At 41.3% G+C, this 20,403-nt stretch overlaps 1 protein-coding gene and 1 pseudogene across 2 annotated transcripts in view; one reads left to right on the top strand and one right to left on the bottom strand.

Moving 5' to 3' along the window:
- The window catches only part of SUSD6 (sushi domain containing 6), a 122,193-nt gene that overhangs the window by 37,094 nt on the left and 64,696 nt on the right, over positions 1-20,403 (top strand). The gene's annotated exons all lie outside the window — the stretch shown is intronic.
- LOC131277911 (large ribosomal subunit protein uL29 pseudogene) lies at positions 17,015-17,396 on the bottom strand (annotated as a pseudogene).

Raw genomic sequence — 20,403 nt, 5'->3', positions numbered from 1 at the left:
TCAACCTTTAACATTCATCTGAATCACCTGAGGAATCTGGTTAAAATGCCGATTTTAAATCTGCATTCTGATTAAGTATATCTAGGGGGAAGACTGAGATTCAGCATTTCTAACAGACTCCCAGGTGATGCCAGTGCTGCTGTTTCATGGACCTTACTGTGACTAGCAAGGCCCTAGTCTCTCTCCTCCACTTCTTAACATTTGATTAAAAAGATGGATCTGGGGAAGGCAGGAGGGAGAGTAATAAGGAGTTTCATAATTTAAACCTGAGTGACTAGGCTGGCATTTCAGCGAGCATCTTTTCCTGGGTCTCTCACACCTGAGCTCTTGGCTTTTCTGGAGTTCGCCTTGGTCCAGCTTGGTTTCCACAAAATAAAATGTACCCAGTATTTTAGTTTCCTTTGGCTGCTCAAGCAAATACCAATGCAGTGGTTCATCTTAAACAATGGGAATTTATTTGCTTACAGTTTTGAGGCTAAAAGAAAGTCCAAATCAAGGCAATGCTTTCTGCTCAAAGATGGTGGTGGTCTGGGGCTGGCTGCTGGTGATGCTTGGTCCATACAGTGCACATGGTGGCCTCTTCCTTCTCTTCTGGGTTCCCTTGAATTTCACCTTCTTGCATTCGTGGTTTTTGTTTTTGTTTGTTGTTTTTGTTTCTTTTTTCTATGTCTGAATTTTATTCCACATATAAAAGACGACAGTAATAGGATTAAGGCCCATCCTAATTGGGCTAGCCTACACCTGAGGTGAAGTAGCCTCATCAAAAGGTCCTACTTAAATAGTTAACACTCAAAGGAATGGATTACATTTACGAACATGTTTTTCAAAGGGTAAATATACCTTCAAACCACCACACACAATAAATATTGAATGACTGAATGATGCCTCCTGTGCTACACATCCCAGTACACTCTGGGAGCTGTGCATACTCACAGGATCAGATCCTACTCCTTTCTCTTGGCTCATTGTAAAGAGATAAGGCCAAACCTAAGCATTTAAAATAGAATTTTAGAGCTAGAAGCACTCTTAGATCATCTTTCCCAGCCCCTCTATTTTACTGAATTGGAAATGGGCCTAGAAAAATTTTTGTGACGCATTTAAAATCATGCAGCTAGTGTAAAAGCTGGAGGGAAAAACCAGAAGTTTTAACCCCTATGCCGCTTCTGTCGCAGAGGGACTATAAGTCTGATCAGACGTAACAGTAGGATCAGAACGTTGGTTTGAGACCTTAATGGTGGGGCACTTTTCCAGTGTTGTAAGGGAATTTTGCACTACATGTACAACTAAAGTAGCTACTGGCATCTGCTACGGCCTAATATTTTTTAATTTAGACCAAGGGTTCTCAATCTCAACACTGTTGACATTCTGGGACAGATAATTCTTTGTTGTGGGGCATTGGCTTGTACATTGTAGGCTGTTTAGCAGCATCCTTGGTCTCAACCCACTTAATGCCACTACTGAGTGTCCTCACAAGGTATGACAACCAAAAAATGTCTCCAGACATTGCCAAAGATCCTCTGGATGACAAAATTGCTCTGGATTGAGAGCTGTTTCAGGCACAAAGTATCTGGGGGAGGAGGGCCCCTTTTGTCCATTTACACTGGGGTGTTTTGAATGTGTATTGGTCTCAGGACTATAAAGGAAACATAAAACTCATAGGACCTGAGCCTACACAGTGGTTACAGTTTAATTTACAGTTTTGTAGGGAACCAGAGCAACACACATGGAATACCTGAATTGCCATCTTAGTGGCCCCTGTAGGATGTATAGCCCATGGCTGGAGAGAGAAGAATGAGATGCCAGCTCAGGGTATTTAGTGAGGAGGAGATTTTGGTGCTCTGGGCTAGATGTCATAACTAAGTTGAGTAACTCTCATTCACATCTTAACTTACTCTTACCTACTGCTGCTCAAGGAGCATTCTTCCTTTCTGAAAAAAACACATTTTATCTGAAACTGTAGAAGCCAATCAGATACATTAACCAACAGACAGACGTACACTTGAAGGGAGTGAGGCCTATTCTGGTTTGACGCTGGTAGATTAGCTCATTCTTTAATTTTTTTAAAGAATTTTTAAATGTTTAACTTGACCTTTTTTCCTGCTGTGCCATGAATCCTCTGATAGACCTATCCTGTCTCTTTTCCAATATGTTAAACAATACTGACATAAGACTAGAAACCAAGCTCCAGTACATAGGTATAAAACATGGGTAAGTGGGTTGTGTGTTTCCTTGTATAGGCCTGAGAGGGTGAGAGGGTCTTTATCATTTCTGCTCTTTAGAGGATACTGTACTTGGAAATGTTCGTAAGGCCTCTGAGCTCAGCACTAGACATCCCTAACAAGTATTAACCCAGAGTACAGAGAGCATTAATGATGGGAACTTGATAGTTTTTGACAATTTTTCCTTATCCAGTGTCATACTAATTTTTTCAGTACTTTTAAAAAGGACCTTCAGTAACTCCTGGCTTTCATTGTTTCTGACAGTAAGTCTGCTGTAATTCCTATTTTCGTTCCCCTATATATAATTTGCCTTTCTCCTCCTATAGCTGCTTTTAAGATTTCCTCTTTATCATTAGTTTTCAGCATTTTGATTATAATGTGTTTTGGGGTATGTGTGTTTCATGTTTCTTCTATTTGGGGTTGATGAGCTTCTGGGAACTATTGGCTTATAGTTTTCATGAAGTTTAGAAATTTTTTTTGGCCATTTTTTTTTTAGGTACTGTTATTGAACCTGGGACCTTGTATGTGGGAAGCCGGTGCTCAACCACTGAGTTACATTGACTTCCCTGAGTTGGTTTTTTCATTTATTTTACTTGTTGTTTGTTTGTTTGTTTGTTTTCAGGAGGTGTGGGGAACTGAACCTGGGACCTCCCATGTGGGAGGCAGGTGCTTAAGTGCTTGAGCCACATCTGCTCCCCCATTATTTCTTAAAATATTTTTTTCTGTGCCTCCCTCTGCCTTTTTTCCAAATCCTGGGGCTCCAATTATATGTATTTTATTTTATTTTATTTAAGATTTTTTATTTATTTCTCTCCCCTTCCTCCCCCCCAGTTGTCTGCTCTCTGTGTCCATTCACTGTGTGTTCTTCTGTGACCACTTCTATCCCTGTCAGTGGAACCAGGAATCTGTGGGTTTTTTCTGTTGTGTCATCTTGCTGTATCAGCTCTCCGTGTGTGCTGCGCCATTCTTGGGCAGGCTGCATTTTCTTTCGCGCTGGGTGGTTCTCCTTATGGGGCGCACTCCTTGCGCTTGGGGCTCTCCTACTCAGGGAACACCCCTGCATGGCAGGGCACTCCTTGCATGCATCGGCACTACACATGGGCCCTCTCCACACAGGTCAAGGAGGCCCAGGGTTTGAACCGTGGACCTCCCATATGGTAGGCGGACGCCCTATCCATTGGGCCAAGTCTGCTTCCCAATTATATGTATTTTAGATTCCTTGGTATTGGCTCACAGCTCATTGATGCTCTGTATATTTGCTTTTCAGTCTTTTTTTCTCTGTATATCTTTTTGGATATTTCTATTGCTTTGTTTTCGAGTTCACTGTTTTTTTCCTTTTGCAATGTCTTATCTGCTGTTAATCCATCTGGATATTCTTCATTTAAGATGTTTATGGGTAGTGGACGTGGCTCAACTGATAGAGCATCCGTCTACCATATGGAGGGTCCAGGGTTCAATCCCCAGGGCCTCCTGACCCGTGTGGTAAGCTGGCCCACGCACAGTGTTGCTGCCGCGTGCAAGGGGTGCCGTGCCATGCAGGGGCACCCCTGCGTATGGGTCCCCCACGCGCAAGGAGTGTGCCCCTCAAGGAGAGCTGCCCCGTATGAAAAAAGCACAAGAGTGACGCCACACACGGAGAGTTGATGCAGCAAGATGACACAACAAAAAAAGATACACAGTTTCCCAGTGCTGCAGGATAGTGCAAGCTGACGCAGAAGAACACACAGCGAATGGACATAGCAGAGACAGCAGGGGAGAAGGGGAGAAGAATAAATAATATAAATCTTTTTTTTAAAAAAAAGATGTTTATATTTTTCCCTCTAGAAGTTCAGTTTGGGTCTTTATGTATTGTCTTTTTGCCTCATTGTACTCATGCCTGCCTTTACTCTCTCAAATGCACAGAGTATATTTATAATAGCATTTTAACATCCTTGCCCACTGGGTCCGCTTCTGTTGTTTGATTATTCTCCCAGTTATGGGTCATATTTTCCTGCTTTTTGTATTTCTGTTAATTATATTTATTGGAAGGCAGATATATTGAATTTTATGTTGCTAGGTGCTAGTTTTTTTGTTTTTTTTAAATTCCTTTTGTTTTGGGCTTTGTTCTCAAGCAAGTTAATTATGTGGAATCGGTTCCCCTTTTGTGTGTGTGTGTGCAGGTTTAAACATTTTTTTTATTGTGATACAATGTAACATTTCCATTTTAACCACTTTCAAGTGCACTATTCGGTAGTGGTAATTATATTTACAATGTTGTGCTACAATCATCACCACCCATGACCAAAACTTTTCCACCACCCTAAACAGAAACTCTGAACCAATTAAGTATTAACTCCTCATTTCGTACCCCCAACCCTGCCCCCGGTAATTTTTATTCTAAGTTTGACTCTGAATTTTCAAGTCTTGCTTTTAAACTCTGGTAAGGCCAAGTCCAGAAGAGACTTCAGTCTAAGACTAAGATAAGAGTGATTTTATAAAAGGTGGCATACTCCCTAGATCCTCCAGCCTTGCTCTCCTTCAAAATACAAAGGGCCTTCATTTTATGACTGCACTGAAACAGATGGGTGGACATTTGGGCTGTTTCTGTTATTTTGTCACTGCCCAGAAAGCTGTGGGGATGGTAGCGTTCTACTCACAATGCCTTGAAAGGACCAGGCAAAATCTTCCAGTGGCCAAATCACACTTGATGAAAATTTTTTTTTTAATATATTTTTATTACAGAAGTTGTGAACTTAATCGTGCACATGTGTCGAATTCCCATGCAACACCCCTTCACCGGCATACCACAGTGTTGTGGAACATTTGTTACAGATTGTGAGGTAACGTCAGACTTTAACCACTAACTATGGTTCATGGCATACATTTGGCATATTTTTTTCATACACCCGCCCCCCCATTATTAACACAGTGTATCTTTGGCATTGATGCAAGAATGTTACTGTTAACTATAGTACATTGGTTACCTTAGTTGTATTTTTCTCATGCTTCTCTACATTCCCACCATCCTGCAGTAGTGATGTACATCTGTTCTAGTTCACAGGAGGACCCTTTTGCATTTGTACTATAACTACAATTCTCTTTCATGTCTGGACTCACTGTGTTAACCATTCCTTAGATTATTCTCTAGCTTTCTTTCAGTTGACATTTACATCCCTAGACTACCCTTTTCAGCCACAATCCATTTATAAACCAGCTACTACTCACAATAATGGATTACCATCAACTCTATCCATTTCCATACTTCTACAGTCAAGTTAATTAAAACTTATACATCTGTACTCCTTCATAGCCCTCCTCTTATCCCCTGATAACTTATATTCTAGGTTTTAACTCCATGCATTTATTATTCTTATTTAGTTTTTTTAGTGAGATCATGCAATATTTGTCCTTTTGTGTCTTGCTTATTTCACTTAGCATAATGTCTTCAAGGTTCATCCATGTTATTGTGTGTGTCTCAAGTTCATTTCTTCTTCCTGCAGCATAGTATTCCTTCATATGTTTATACCACATTTTCTTTCTTTTTATTTTTTAATTTTTAAAATTTATTTCTCTCTCCTTCCCTCCCCACCCCCCAGTTGTGTGCTCTCTGTGTCCATTTGCTGTGTGTTCTTCTGTGATCACTTGTATTCTTGTCAGCATCGCCGGGAATCTGTGTCTCTCTTTGTTGCGTCATCTTGCTGTGTGAGCTCTACGTGTGTGCGGCGCACCTCCTGGGCAGGCTGCACTTTTTTTTTCCACGCAGGGCAGCTCTCTTTTTGGGGTGCCCTCCTTGCGTGTGGGGCTCCCCTACATGGGGGGGATACCCATGCATGGCATGGCACTCCTTGCACACATCAGCACTGCACGTGGGCCAGCTCATCACATGGGTCAGGAGGCCCTGGGTTTGAACCCTGGAGCTCCCATATGGTAGGCGGATGCTCTATCTGTTGAGCAGATCTGCTTCCCTACCACATTTTGTTTATCCATTCATTGATTGATGGACACTTGGGTTGTTTCCATCTTTTGGCAATTGTAAATAACAAGTCTGTGAAGATTGGTGTGCAAATGTCTGTCACTCGATGAACTTTTATTATTTTATTAGTAGTTATCTTGATTTCCTTGGACTTCATCTTTTTGGTCTAGTTTCATGGTTAAGCATAGATTTTGGAGTCAAACATCCTGTATTTGAATCCCCATTTTGCTATTTAGAAGTGTTTCTTTGGGCAAGCTACTAAACGCCTCTGTGTATGGTCTTCTGCCCCATATGAGGGGGATGGCATGGCAATATTGTTTTTTTCAATATATATTTTTTATTAGAGAAGTAGTGTAGCTGATCACTCTTAATAATTGCTATTATTTATTAAGAGCTTACTCTGTGCCAGATACTATATTAAACTCTTCAGAAATGTGTGTTGTGTGACAGTTGGTTGAGCGCCTTTTTCACATGTGCGAGGTTCTGGATTCAATCTCCAGTACTCCCTAAAAAAAAAAGTGGGAGTCATTTACGCTTCACAAGCTTATGAAGTAGATATTGTTTTATATGTGATAAAACAGAGGCTCACATCAGTAAAATAGCACACCCAGCCCTTGTGAGAAGCACCCATTAGAATCGGGATATGAATTCCCTTTTGTGTGACTCTGAAACCCATGTAGTGTTTACTAGACCACATTTACCCTATAATTTTCTGTTTCATTTCCCTCCTCTGGGCTCCAGCTTATTTCCTTGTTTTATCTTTGACACTTTAGCTATATATTTCCCATGTCTTTTCACTTTCTACCTCACATTATAGTTATTTGTGTATGTGTCTCATCTCTCCTGGATTGTAAACTCTTTAAGGGCTCTTACTTTGTCCCTTTTTGTATTATAACTCTCATAGAGCCTAGTATATGTAGGTGCCCAATAAATGTATTGAATGAAATCATTGAGTTCCTTAAGAAAGATATGTGTTAGGAATTAGTCTAGTAGCCCTGTCTGGAGGGAAATATCAGATTCCCTTGTTAATTTTTACATTTCTGTCTTGTCTGCTCTGTGTTTATCATAATCCCTGTTAACATCTTCTGGAATGGGCTTTATGGACTTCTTCATTTGGTACCTCTGCCTGAACTTGCACTAATTATTTTTTTTTAAGATTTATTTTTTATTTATTTCTCTCCTCCGCCCCCCCCCCCCATTGTCTGCTCTCTGTCCATTCGCTGTGTGTTCTTCTGTGACCGCTTCTATCCTTAACAGCGGCACTGGGAATCTGTTTCTTTTTTGTGTCAACTTGCTGTATCAGCTCTCCATGTACGCGGCGCCATTCTTGGGCAGGCTGGACTTTCTTTCATACTGGGAGGCTCTCCTTATGGGGTGCACTCCTTGTGCGTGGGGCTCCCCTACATGGGGGACACCCCTGTGTGGCAGGGCACTCCTTGCGTACTGCACATGGACCAGCTCCACACTGGTCAAGGAGGCCCGCGGTTTGAAATGAGGACCTCCCATGTGGTAGACGGACACCCTATCCATTGGGCCAAGTCTGCTTCCCACTTTCACTAATTTGAGCTTACTTTGTAAGTCTCTTTTTAGAGATTTAAGGAAATATCCCTTGATGTGAATCATTTAATCAAGTTCTTTTCTTCTAGTTTCTAGGGAACTTGATTGGGGCCGGACGGAGAATGCAGACCTTGGTGGAGAGACTTTGTACGTTTAGAGGGTATAGGGGCATAGGTAGGGATAGGGTTGTGGAATTGATCAAAGGGGAAGAATAATGGGTAAGTTCCTGCTTTTTATTTTTTCATGAGGCCTTGTAGTCCAACTTTGACAGCTTATAGGAAGTTTGGGTAATATGTGAGGAAGAGGACAGGAAAAGGCATGGTTTGGCTCTAAAATTAATCAAATTTATAGCCAACCTTGGAATTTGCACAGAATGGAGAGATATGTGGAGCCAGAAGATGGTATCTTGTTTGGCTTAAGTGCACACCTCATTGAGGCTATTAAACTTCATTAGGTGATGGTGAAAAAATGTGATCCTAAAATCCTGAACCTGAATCCCAGGGCAAAATGCTTAGATGACATTTGAGTAGGAAGGAGGGAAATGGCAGAAACTGGAAACATATTTATGGAAAACCTTAAGGTCCTAAAACCTAAAACATCATTGGGAAAGGACACTTCTCTGGTTCTGCCATTAGGTTGACTGTTTCTTCCCACTCATGAATCCTACAGCAGAGGTAGCAGTCTTGGGGGAGGGAATGATAGTATGGAGAGGCTTTTTTGTTTTGTCCATCTGTTTCTTCCCAGCTTTTGCTAACAATAGTTTATAGAACTGTCAATGGAGAGCTATTCTAAGGGGATCTCCAAGCTAGTCTGGACAGTTCATGAAACCTTAACTGAAACCATTGAGTTCATGGATAAGATACGTTTCATAGGCAGAAACCCCTCTAGTTATTGTCCAGTCTTTCTTTTCCAGTCTTTTCTGAATCTTCTCCTCCCATTTGGATTTACCCTTATTGTTTCCACTTTCTCACTTTGAATTCACATTTAAATTGAAAATCAAAATGATCTGACTCCTGCCCTCACCACTTTTAATGAAACTCTTTTTGACAAGGTCACCATGACCTCCTTGTGGCCAGATTCAGTGGGTATTTTTAAGTCATTTCACTGGACCTTAGCTGAATTTCCCATCTCTTACATCCTCCTTGAGTCTCTGCCCTTCTCTTGACATTTGTGATATACTGACTCTTGGTTTCTTGGTTTTCCTTGTACTTTTTGGAGTCCTTCATGAGCTTTCCTTCCTTAATGTACACCTTAATAAAGTTGGTATTCTTCCCGGGATTCTGTCCTTGTCTTTCTTTGTATTCAGCCCTCCTTAGGTGGTCTTGTCTATTTTGCAAGATTTCAACCATCATTCATAGCTGGATAACTCAAGGGCTATATCCCTAGCTCAAAGCATTCTGGAGGGTTTCACTCATTTCTAATTTGCTTGCTAGATCTTTCTACCTGATGTCTTTCAGGTACTTCCAACCTAACATATCCAAAAATAATCTCAACTAAATGTTTTACATTCCTCACCAAAATACACTTGTCTACCTGTGTTTTTTTTACTTTTTCTACAGTAGCTTGTACCGTACGCACAGATACTTAGACTAGAAACTAAGTTGTCATCCTTTATTCTCACTTACCCCGTGCTATTGTTTTTGGCATCTTCTGCAGCATTTGGCATACCATGGATACTGAAAGGAAAAAAGAATGAATGGAAATGTTTATTTCACATGAATTTTTAATTTTATTTTACTTTATTTTTTTTTATTTATTTCTCTCCCCTTCCCTGCCTGCCCTCCCCCCCCAGTTGTCTGCTCTCTGTGTCCATTTACTGTGTGTTCTTTGTCTGCTTATATTCTTGTCAGGGGCACTGGAAATCTGTGTCTCCCTTTTTTTTTTTTTTTTTTTTTTAAGATTTATTTTCTATTTATTTCTCTCCCCTTCCCCCCGCCCCCCCCCCCCCGAGTTGTCTGCTCTCTGTTTCCATTAGCTGTGTGTTCTTCTGTGACTGCTTCTATCCTTATCAGCAACACCAGAAATCTGTGTTTGTTTTTGTTGCATCATCTTGCTGTGTCAGCTCTCCGTGTGTGCCGCGCCATTCTTGGGCAGGCTGCACTTTTCTTTCGCGCTGGGTGGATCTCCTTTTGGGGCGCACTCTTTGCGTGTGGAGCTCCCCTACACGGGGGAGACCCCTACATGGCACAGCTGTCCTTGTGTGCATCAGCACTGCGTGTGGGCCAGATCACCACATGGGTCAGGAGGACTTGGATTTAAACCCTGAACCTTCCCATGTGGTAGGGGGATGCTCTATCCTTTGAGCCAAATCTACTCCCCTGTTTCACCTGAATTACAGTTCAGCACCTTGGCAAAGCACTCTAACTCAGGGGTTCTTAATCAGGAGTCTGTGAGCTTGAGTTGAAATTCAAAAAAACATTCTTGTGGGGACATGTTGGTGCAGGTGTGATATACTTATTAAATAATACACAGTATAATGTGGATTTAGTAAGGGGTCCATGTTTTTCACCTGACTGGCAAAGGGGTCCATGGAATAAAAAAGGTTAAGAACCCCTGCTCTAACTTTTCTGAAGGGTATTTTATTTTAGGCCACATTCCATTTCTATCAAGGAGAGGACTCTTATTTAAATAAGGATGCTTTGTGGAAGGATTAGTTGTTATTAGCATTGAGTGGATTGGCCACTGTACTATATTTAGATGTGCTCTAAGTAACTGAGGAAGTTATAGTCAAAGGTAAAGTCAGATTATGCTCCAACAGGAGGGCGCTTTTCCTTGGTGCTCTTAGGCAGTGTGTTGTCAGTGAACTTCCCACATGTTATGAGTTTAATGCAAGAAATAAACAAGACTATTCCACTGGGGAGAGTATATGTCCCCATTTTACTCATTGGTGGGTTTCCTAATTGTTTCCTAGTGTTTGTAACCTAAAGGCTAAAGACATGTTTGTAGCTGTCCTGTTTTGCCAAGTTTATCTCCTTCTCTCACCACCTAGCTACGAAAAAAGAAAAAGGCAATAAGAGAATCATAGAATTTTGGTGCCAGAGAAGTGTTTCAAATAGAGATCATCTAGCCCAACCCGTAGGTTTCCACATGATGATGATGATAATGATAGAATTGCTTATAATTACAGCTACCACTTTTGATTACTCACTAAGTGTCAGGCAGTATTCTAAGTGCTTTATATTATATGCATTTTCTCATCTAATACTTAGAATAGCCCATTGAGGCAGGTATTATTAGTGCCATATTATAGATAAAGAAACTAAGGTCCAGAAAGATTGGGTAACTTGCCCATAATTAAAGAAAAAAGGGTGAGTTTGGAATTTGAACCCAAGCTGCCTTATTCCAAAGCCCTCTGTACTTAATGACAATGCAGTAGTGTGTCAGGGTTGAGAGCATGCTGAGGAAGCTATTGCACAGAAATGAAGCATTTTGCTCATACAAGGTCAAGTTTTCTAGAGGGGCAGTAGAATCCAGGTCTCTTAACCTTGAACTCGGTAAGCACATATTTTTTGACTTGAGGACTCATTCTTTTTGGGCATTTTTGTCTTTATTTCTTGCTTTACCCCTTTCAATTTCAGTGAAATTGAATGAAGTAAAGGGAAGGGTGGTTTAGGGTTGGGTTTTTTTTTTAATTAAAATTATTTATTTATTTTTAAAAATTACATTCAAAAAATATGAGGTCCCAATCAACCCCACCGCCCCCACCCCCCACTCCCCCCACAGCAACACTCTCTCCCATCATCGTGACACATCCATTGCATAGGGTTGGGGTTTTTGGTGAATTTCTAAAGTTTATTTTTAAATAGGCAGACTTCCCAGACTGACTGGGAATGTAGCAGAAGGCCTGAGAACTGAGAACCAGGAAGTGACACAGACCTGTTTATACCATCCCACTTGGGGATCTTTGGAAAGCAACCCACAGAGATGGTAAAAAGTAAACATAACTGTATCAGCCAGTTCTCTTGGGTTTGCTATTTTTGACCTGGGGGAGGTGTTTCTTGCACAGTTATGAGTACTTTGAAAATCAAAATGTAGCTCCTAAACATCCTCTTGAGTGAAATATGTAGACATATTTCTTTCTTGTTAGATTTTTTTTTTTATCAGAAAGCAGTATTCACTGGGTCTTGGCAGACAAAATTTTCACTGTTTTCTACTCTTTTTCTTTGCCATCCTTTTGGTGAATTGTTCTTCCCATTTCTTTATCTTTCACTGTTAAATATCACTAAGCTTGCAACACTGTCCCGAGACCACACTAAATGTTTATATGATCTTTAAGGTACATCTCAAAGCTTTCTCTTTTACCTCCCTCCTATTCATAGCCAGAAGTCCTTGTTCCGACCTCCTCTGTATTTCCATAGCCCTTTTCTTACCTTTTTATTGGATTCTAATCTCAATTTGATATTATTATAGATAAACCCATATTATTCCTCTCACATAAATTGTGAATTCCTTGAGAGTAAGACATATGTCCCACTTCATGTCTGTGATTGCCTAAGTCTTATGTAGAAGACAGTAAATATTTGCTGAATTGTAGTATAGATACTGGAAACACAGGGCCCTAAGAAGTCAGATTTAGCAAATCAGCTTCTAGGGCTTCATTTGCCAAGTGAGTGTTGAAGTCTGCTTCACTTAGCTCTGATGAAACCAGAGTAGAAGGGAGTGGTTACACCTAAATTATATCTCTGGGGTTTAGAAACCAAATTCAACTGCCTCTGCCCAGCATCTGTTTTACTGTCTGTCCTAAGCATCAGTATTTATACCCTTTCTCTCTCCTGTTTCATATCTGCTGCTACTATGCCATCTTTTATTTTCTATACAGATGTCTTCTGGGTTTATCTTTTTTCTCCAAGAGTCAACAGAGCTTTTGTTGAGCATGTGGGGGACAGAGAAAAGCAAAGTTGGTGGCCCCTGCATTATAGGAATTGACTACCTAATGAAATGAAAGAAATGTAGCATACAAAAGTTAAGTACCTGAGTAGGTCTTGGCAAGAGATATACTTGGTTGTCCCATTTGTGGTTCTGGTAGTGATGCTGTGGGTTCAAAAGAGCCTTCCATGCCTATGGGCTGAATTGATGAGGAGTCTTCCCAGGGGAGGTGGAACTAAGCTTACCTTGTATTTGGAAAATAAAAGAGCAGAGAGCCTTTTTCAGTAGGAAAACAGGGCAAGGAAAGACATTTTTTAGGCTCCCTGGATTCCATTTATCTATAAAATTTGGGCAGTATTACCTATTTAATGAGGTAATGAGTATGGGGAATGAACACATGTAAACTTCCTGCCCTCATCCTTCTCTACAACATAATCAGGCTAGAAAACTCTCTGGAATGCCCTAGATAACAATACTACTTTAGTAGAGTCACAGATATAATTATTTAATATTTTGAGGGAGGATAAAATATATTATTAGAACTTCATGGGATAATAGGACCTTGGAGGTTCACTTGATTAACCTGTTGGCTGTTTCTATGTCTAAACTTTTTTTTATGGAGTTTTTCATTGTTGTTTGTATATTTCTGTTTGTTTGAATAGCTGCCTTTGTGTTTTGAGCCTAGTCTTGGGGAATATGCTTCCAAACTAGCAAAAAGAGTGTACTTTAGGACTCTAGCGGGGTCATTTACAGCCTATTAGAGCAGGAAGGGGGCTTTGCCAACACTCCTTTGAGTACCATCTCTGTTTCAGACACTGTTCTAGGCTCTTCACATTCATCTCATTTTTACCCCAAGCAATTCCACGGAGGTTGGTATTATTTATCAAGTTTACAGATGGAAACTGAGGTTTAGTGTGGATAAATAACCACCCAACAAATATTCAAGCAGACCAAGGATTCTGGTCCAGTCTGCCAGAATCAATCCGCAGTTGCAGCCTCCCTGAGAGATATTTAGTTGAACTGTTCATTTACTGATGAGGAAACTGAGGTGTAGGAATGTAAAGTGACAGTGTTTTGGGCCAGCTCATAAGTCATTGGTGAAGTTGAGACGAGAAGAGGGATGGTTTCTTGCTTTCTGGGTCAGAAATTTGTAGCCTGAGGTGAGTCCTGCTAATAGGCATTCTACCTCCTTTCTCACATCTTTTCACCTTTTTTCTCTGGGTCCCAGTAATTCGTCTGCAGTGATCCTTGTATGTATGGAGGCTTTTTTTTTCTTTCTTTCTTTGTTGTTGTCGTTATTGCTTTTAAGACATTTGTTATTTTTGGAAAGCCCTTTAGGAACAGCTGTGTATGGATGGCCTATACAAATGTGCTGATGGATTGATTAACCTCTAAATGGGAAAGTGGAGTCTCCTGAGTCTCCTGAGTTTGCTGTATTGCCGATAGTTAGATGCTAGGATAGGTTGTGAAAGATTTAGGGGAAATGATTGCTCATGCAGAACAGAGAGGGTAGATTTAATGTTTCTTCCTCCCAGTCAGAACTTTTGTTGATTTATATTTTCAGAGGAAATATTTCTCTGCCCCTCCTATTCCCTAGAAGACATTCCAGATTCTTTAGAACTGAAAGGACCTTTGAGAATCCTCCAGTCCCACCTTGAAAATCAGGAGTAATAATTGACTTGCTGGAGCCCAAATTACTGTTCAGTGGTGGAGCTAGGACTTGGTGCTCTCTCTTGTATTCTAGTTCATACTGCAGTCATCAGGCTATTAGGTTTTAGAAGATCAATTTTGGAGATGGGGCTTAGGAATGGAGTGGTAGTGTGTCTGCTGATGTTATTGTTGCTTGAAATTTGAAAATTTGAGGAATTATGTAGGTGGAAGGTGCAGTACTCAGAAGGTGTGGTGACTAATTCTGGGGGAGCAAGACAAGATACATTTTTTCCAGGAATATCAAAGCAATTTTAAAAAAAGTCTCTAAGTGACTTAGGAGTGGCTTAAGAGGAAAGCTGAGAGTTATTTTGGTGATTTGGAGGAGGTAAAATTTTAACAAGAATTTGCTATTTGTGTCTTGTTGGCGAGGAGCTGGAGACTAAAAGGAAATGGATGCGGTAACATTCTGGCTTTCAAGGATCTCAAAGTCCAATAAAAAAAAAATAGTGGATCTTGAAGCCCTCAGATCTTAATGGCATAAAGGAAAGTAGAAGACAGAGTTTAGCAGGGTTGGAAGGGTTTGTTGATCCATAGGGGGAAAAAACTGAAGGCATCTAGAAGTAATCAAATTTAATCTTTTCTTATGGAGTGGGAGTCATTAAGATCCAATAAATGATTAGATATTTCTTTGTGTTCATAGCTGTTTCAGAGTGAGTGGAGTAAAGGGGAGAGACTTAGAAGGCAAGAAAAGGGAGTTCCTCCGTAGCTTGATAGCTTTGGACTATTAGTCACTTTTCTTATCATGTCAGTCTGGAGATCTTTGGACTTCAAAGTGTGGGGACTTCTTTTCAGTTGACACTCTGAAATGTAACTAGCTGGTTGAGTTCTGTTTACACTTCTTGAACCATCCTTTATCCTATAATGCTTCTCTCCTTCTTAATCACATGGCAGCATCAGCATTGGTGAAGATGGTTAATTAGAGGACTAAACTCTTCCTTTCTCTTCGTTTCAAATACCCAACTCCCTCTTCTGATTAATGGGTACATGAGCCATTGTTTAGGAAGTAATTCGTTCTGAAAATTACATATAAACTGAAGCCCACCCAGCACCTGGGAGCTCAGCTTGACTGAGACAGGCTCTTTTGCTTCCACAGAGGAGGGCTCAAAAGAGTGTCAACGCAACTCTGATCCTCCAGCAGGACTGTGGTATTCTCGGTAGGGGTAGGCTCCAGAGCAACCACGTGTGGGCTGAGGAGATGTGGGCCCCAGGCAGTCTATTCTGGCCATTTCATGGCTGGCTCTATCTGCTGCTGCTGCCTCCTCAGGCTGAGCCATTTTTGAATGGCACTTTTCATCTTAGCAGGCTCTTGAATTAACTTGGAAGCATATATGGCACCAACAAGTAAGCAAACCATGTGAACTTTGGACTTTGGACTTACGTTGCAAGTTCTCCTTACATCAGAAGTCTATCATGCCCACGCTTGTCAGTGTCTTTTTTTTTTTTTTTTGTACTAAGGCTGGGGATTGAACCTGGGACCCTGTGTGTGGGAAGCTGGCACTCAATCACTGAGCCACATCAGCTCCCTTGAGTTGGTTTTTTCATTTGTTTGCTTATTTTTTTTTTTTTTTGTCTCTTTGCTTGTTTTTTTTGTTTTGTTTGTTTTTAGAGGCACTGGAACCGAAAACTCCCATGTGAGAAGCTGGTGCTCAACTGCTTGAGCCACATCTGCTCCCACCACTGTCATTTTTATGAACAACTTCTCACATAGCCCTCTGCTTCCTTGGCTTCTGGGCCAAGACTGTAAATAGAAAGCCCTGGGTCTTTCTAGTTTGCATAGCATTTCCTTGTAAGTTTGTCTCTTTGAGCCTTACCAGAGCCTACTGAGATAGTCAAAACAAGCAAAACCCACATTTTACATGAGGATGAGGAAACAAAGGCAGAGTTGAAGTAAGTGGCTTCCTTAAGGTCAGAGCCATGGCTTGAGGGCACTATTCTTCCTCCTTGGAGGATCATCCTGGGCAGCAGGAAATGAGTGTCCATGACGCCACATTCAGTAGAGCAGAGCCACCCAGCTTTTGATATTCTGGGTTCATAGAGCCAGAAGGACCAGATGCTGCCCTAGAGGGGTTGGCATTCTAGCTCCTGGGACCTCATGTTACCACATACTATTGGGAGGCAGCAGTACCAGTCCCAAGAAAGAAAATCAGAAAGGTGAATGCAGATTTTCCATACCTTCTCTCCCATGTTTTGGAGGGGAAGCTAGCTGCTGGAGGAAGAGATGGATTATGCAAAGAGAAGCTCAGAAGCTAAGCTGTGGAGAATTCTGTGGCCGAGAGAGACCTTAGAGCTTTTTTGAAATGTGGAAACAGAAACCCAGAGAGCTTTCCTGTCTGGTCAGCTTGTTGGTAGCATAGATGGGACTAAGCCATAGCCTTAGGTCCTCTCTTTTCTTCTCACTTCTAAGTTTAGATATTATATTTCTTGTGAGGATGAGTGAGTGCCAGCTTTGCAAATGAGGTTTTGTTCCAGGTTCCTCTTTAATCATATATAGTGTATATGTATGGGTGTATATATATATATGTATATTTTTTTAATTAGGGGAAGGGTCACTAGCTTGGCAAAAGAATACTGAAGTGAAATCTAGCTTTTCCTTAGTTTTAGCTGCTTCTGTGTTTCTCTAGGGATAAGAATACCTGGTCTTAATTTGTTCTGAAGCTTTTTAAAATTTTCACTTGGTATGCAATTAAAGGACCTTTTGTGTGTGTGTATTTATTTATTTTTTTGCTCAGGCCTTGACCACAAACTTCTGCAGGGGGTACAGCCACTCCTGCTGCTACTGTTTTTTGGTCTTCAGGTTCTCCTCATGCTTATTGAGCCTACGGCACATGGCATGTGTTTTCTTGGGCTGCAGATCCAGGGGCTTGTATTGCTTGCCCTTGTAGAACTTCCTGAGGTTCTCTTTCTGAGTCTGGTTAATGACAGTAAGAACATGGGCGGTGGATTTCTGGACCACTCGGATTTTGGAGAGCTTGGACACCGCACCGCCAGTCACTTTGGCGACGCGTAGCTGGGACAGCTCCACCTTCAGGTCGTCCAACTGTTTTCAGCAGCTCCTCCTTGCCACGAAGGTCCCGAGCCTTGATCTTAGCCATCGCTACACTCGCCGGGCCTCCTCCGCCGCCGCCTGCTGGGAGAGAAAGAGCTTGTGTGTATTTAAATCTGTGTTCAAAGCAAATCTTTTCTTAAAATTATTAGATTGGAAATGTAACCCTGTCTCCAAGGTATCTGGGTTCTCCATTCCAGGCAATACTGTGGGATTGTGGAGGGTTAGTTTTCCTCTGTATTATTTCTGAAGCAAGAACTACCACCCCACCCTTGCATGTAAATACTACATTGACTACCCTCCATTCATATTTCCTTTTTCTTTGCAAAGCTACCATTTCTGTCATCCTGTTCTGCCCTTGGTCAGATCTTAGACTTCATGGCGGAATTGGTCCTTTGTCATACGAAGGTCAGAGATTCTTAACCTTTTTTGTTCCAGGACCCCTTTGCCAGTCAGGTGAAAACCATGGACTCTTTACTAAGTCCACACTATGCTACGTAGTATTTAATAAATTATCACACTCTCCCTACAAGAATAATGTTTTTTTTGAATTTCAGTTCAAGCTGACGAACACCTTGTTAAGAATCCCTGTCCTATAGATAGTTGCTTGAGCAGTAAAGGAGGAGCCAGCTGATTCTAAAAAAAAAAAAAAAAAAACAAAGGAAAACAAACAAGAAACAGGTGCTTATATATGTATATCCTCTCCTCCCTAAAATATTCATGAGTTTGGCAAACACTTGTTCCCTGTGAGGCTGTTGAAGATTCAAAGTCACTGCCTTCATGGAACTCTCAGCCTGTTAGGACAAAAGAGATAAATTGATATGATAACTTATTATAGGCACAGTAATAGGGTGCCCAATGCTCTTTTGGGGTAAGAAGGCAGTCACTTCTCCTTGGGGTGCTGCTAGTGGGAAGTATTAGAAAAGAATTCTACAAGGAGATGACCCTTTCCCTGAGCCCTGAAAGTGACTGTGTTCCTGGCAGAGGAGCAGTCAGATCTTTGAAGGTTATTTCAATGTCATAAATTTGTGAGGTAGGAATATAGAAAGGCAGTCTATAGGGAAGGCCTTGCTACATAAATTTAATTTTTTCTAAAATTTGAGTAGGTAATACATGCACAAGGTACAGAACTCTAGGAGATTGTAAGGAAATATATACAGTGACAGATGAGTTTCCTTTCTTTCTGTTAGCCATTCTCTTCCTTCCTTAAGGCAATCTTTTGTTACCAATTTCTTATGCATCATTCCAGCGATGTTTGGTGCATTTGGTGTGCACGCCTGTGTGTAGCCTTTAAAAATACAGAAATATGGGAGCAGATGAGGCTCAAGCATTGAGTGCATGCCTCCCACATTGTGGGGGGTATCTCAGGTTCAGTTCACAGTGCCTCCTGAAAAAATCAAGCAAGCAAAACAAATGAAATACATAAAAATGTTGGTATGGACTCACTAATTGTGAAGTCATTCCATATTACTACAGATTGAGCTGCCCTTTTCTTTTAAAACTACTGCATAATATTCTGTTGTAAGGGTGTACTTTTAAAAGAAACTTATTTAACTAGTCCCCTTTTAAAATGTATGTATTTATTTATTTAATTTATCTCCCGCCCAACCCCACCCCCCCAATTGTCTGTTCTCTGTCCATTCACTGTGTGTTCTTCTTGTCAGCGGCACCGGGACTCTGTGTCTCTTTTTTGTTGCATCATCTTGCTGCATCAGCTCTCTATGTGTGCAGCGCCACTCCGGGGCAGACTGGACTTTCTTTTGCACTGGGCAGCTCTCCTTATGGGGTGCACTCCTTGAGCGTGGGGCTCCCATGCGTGGGAACACTCCTGCATGGCAGGGCACTCCTTGTGCGTATCAGCACTGCATGTGGGCCAGCTCCACATGGGTCAAGGAGGCCCTGGGTTTGAACCCTGGCCCCTCCGTGTGGTAGGCAGATGCTCTATCGTTGAGCCACGTCCGCTCCCTAACTAGTCCCCTTTTGATGAACTTTTAGGTTGTGCCAATCTTTTGCCATTTATAGATAATTCAGTGAATGTTCTTGCCATCTATATTATTGCACACATGATTTCCAAGAACAGATTTCAGAAGTAGAAATTGTGGGCCAGGGAATATGTGTGTTTGTTTGCTCATTTGTTTGTTGGTTGGTTTTTAAATAAATATTGCCATTTTGTTCTCCGAAGAGCTCTGCATTGATTATAAAAATACTAAATTCAAGATTTTGTTCTACACTATAACTCTCCTTCCCTTCTCCCCCATGTCCTCTAAAATCCCTGCTATGGTGATCTTTCAAATGAACTCAGCCCTATAGTATCCCAGTTTGTAATTCTTGAAGGCTTCATGCAGTTTTCAGGGTAAAGTTCAAATTCCTCACTTAGCCCTTTGCCTCTAGCTTCATCTGAAGCTGCCTCTGCAGAGTCCTGTACACCCATTGCTCTGAGCCGTACCTATTGGTACCTCCTTTTCCTTCTTTTTACTAGATACATCCTTTAGGACTCAGCTTAGTATCACTCCTTTAGGAGTCTTCTCAGACACCTCCTCTTGTACATAGCACTAAAGCACCACCCTGATCCAGCCTAATCCATTCACTACTTAAATATTTGTTATGCACCTGCCTTGATGTGGTGTGGTATAGGCGGGTGTCATTCTGATGATCCACTCTTGTTGCTTTGAAGGGATGATGACTAGTCTGATAAGACTACCTGGTGTGGCCGCATCTGAAGTGGCAGCACCAGAGAGCCCATTGTCAATCCTTTTACTAACCAGCTGGTAGTCCTCGATATATCCTTTAACTTCTTTGGACCTTGGTTTTGGCATCTGTCAAATGAGATGTGGGGCTTGAGATCTCCAAGGGCTTTGTCAGCTTAAGTTTTAATTAATAATTACAACAGCACAGCAGCCAATGTTTACTGAGGACTTAGTGCCCTGCAGTGTACCAAGTGCTTTGTTAGGTCCCCATTTTACAGAACAGGAAACTAAGGCTTAGAGAGGTTATATTACTTGGCCACAAAGTCATAATGGAGGAAACATGAATCCAGGCATTCTCACTCTACTGTT

The sequence above is a fragment of the Dasypus novemcinctus genome, chromosome 3 (assembly GCF_030445035.2).
Source record: "Dasypus novemcinctus isolate mDasNov1 chromosome 3, mDasNov1.1.hap2, whole genome shotgun sequence".
Taxonomy (NCBI): Eukaryota; Metazoa; Chordata; class Mammalia; order Cingulata; family Dasypodidae; genus Dasypus; species Dasypus novemcinctus.
The sequence above is the reverse complement of the archived record's forward strand: the minus strand, read 5'-3'. Positions and strand labels throughout refer to the sequence as shown.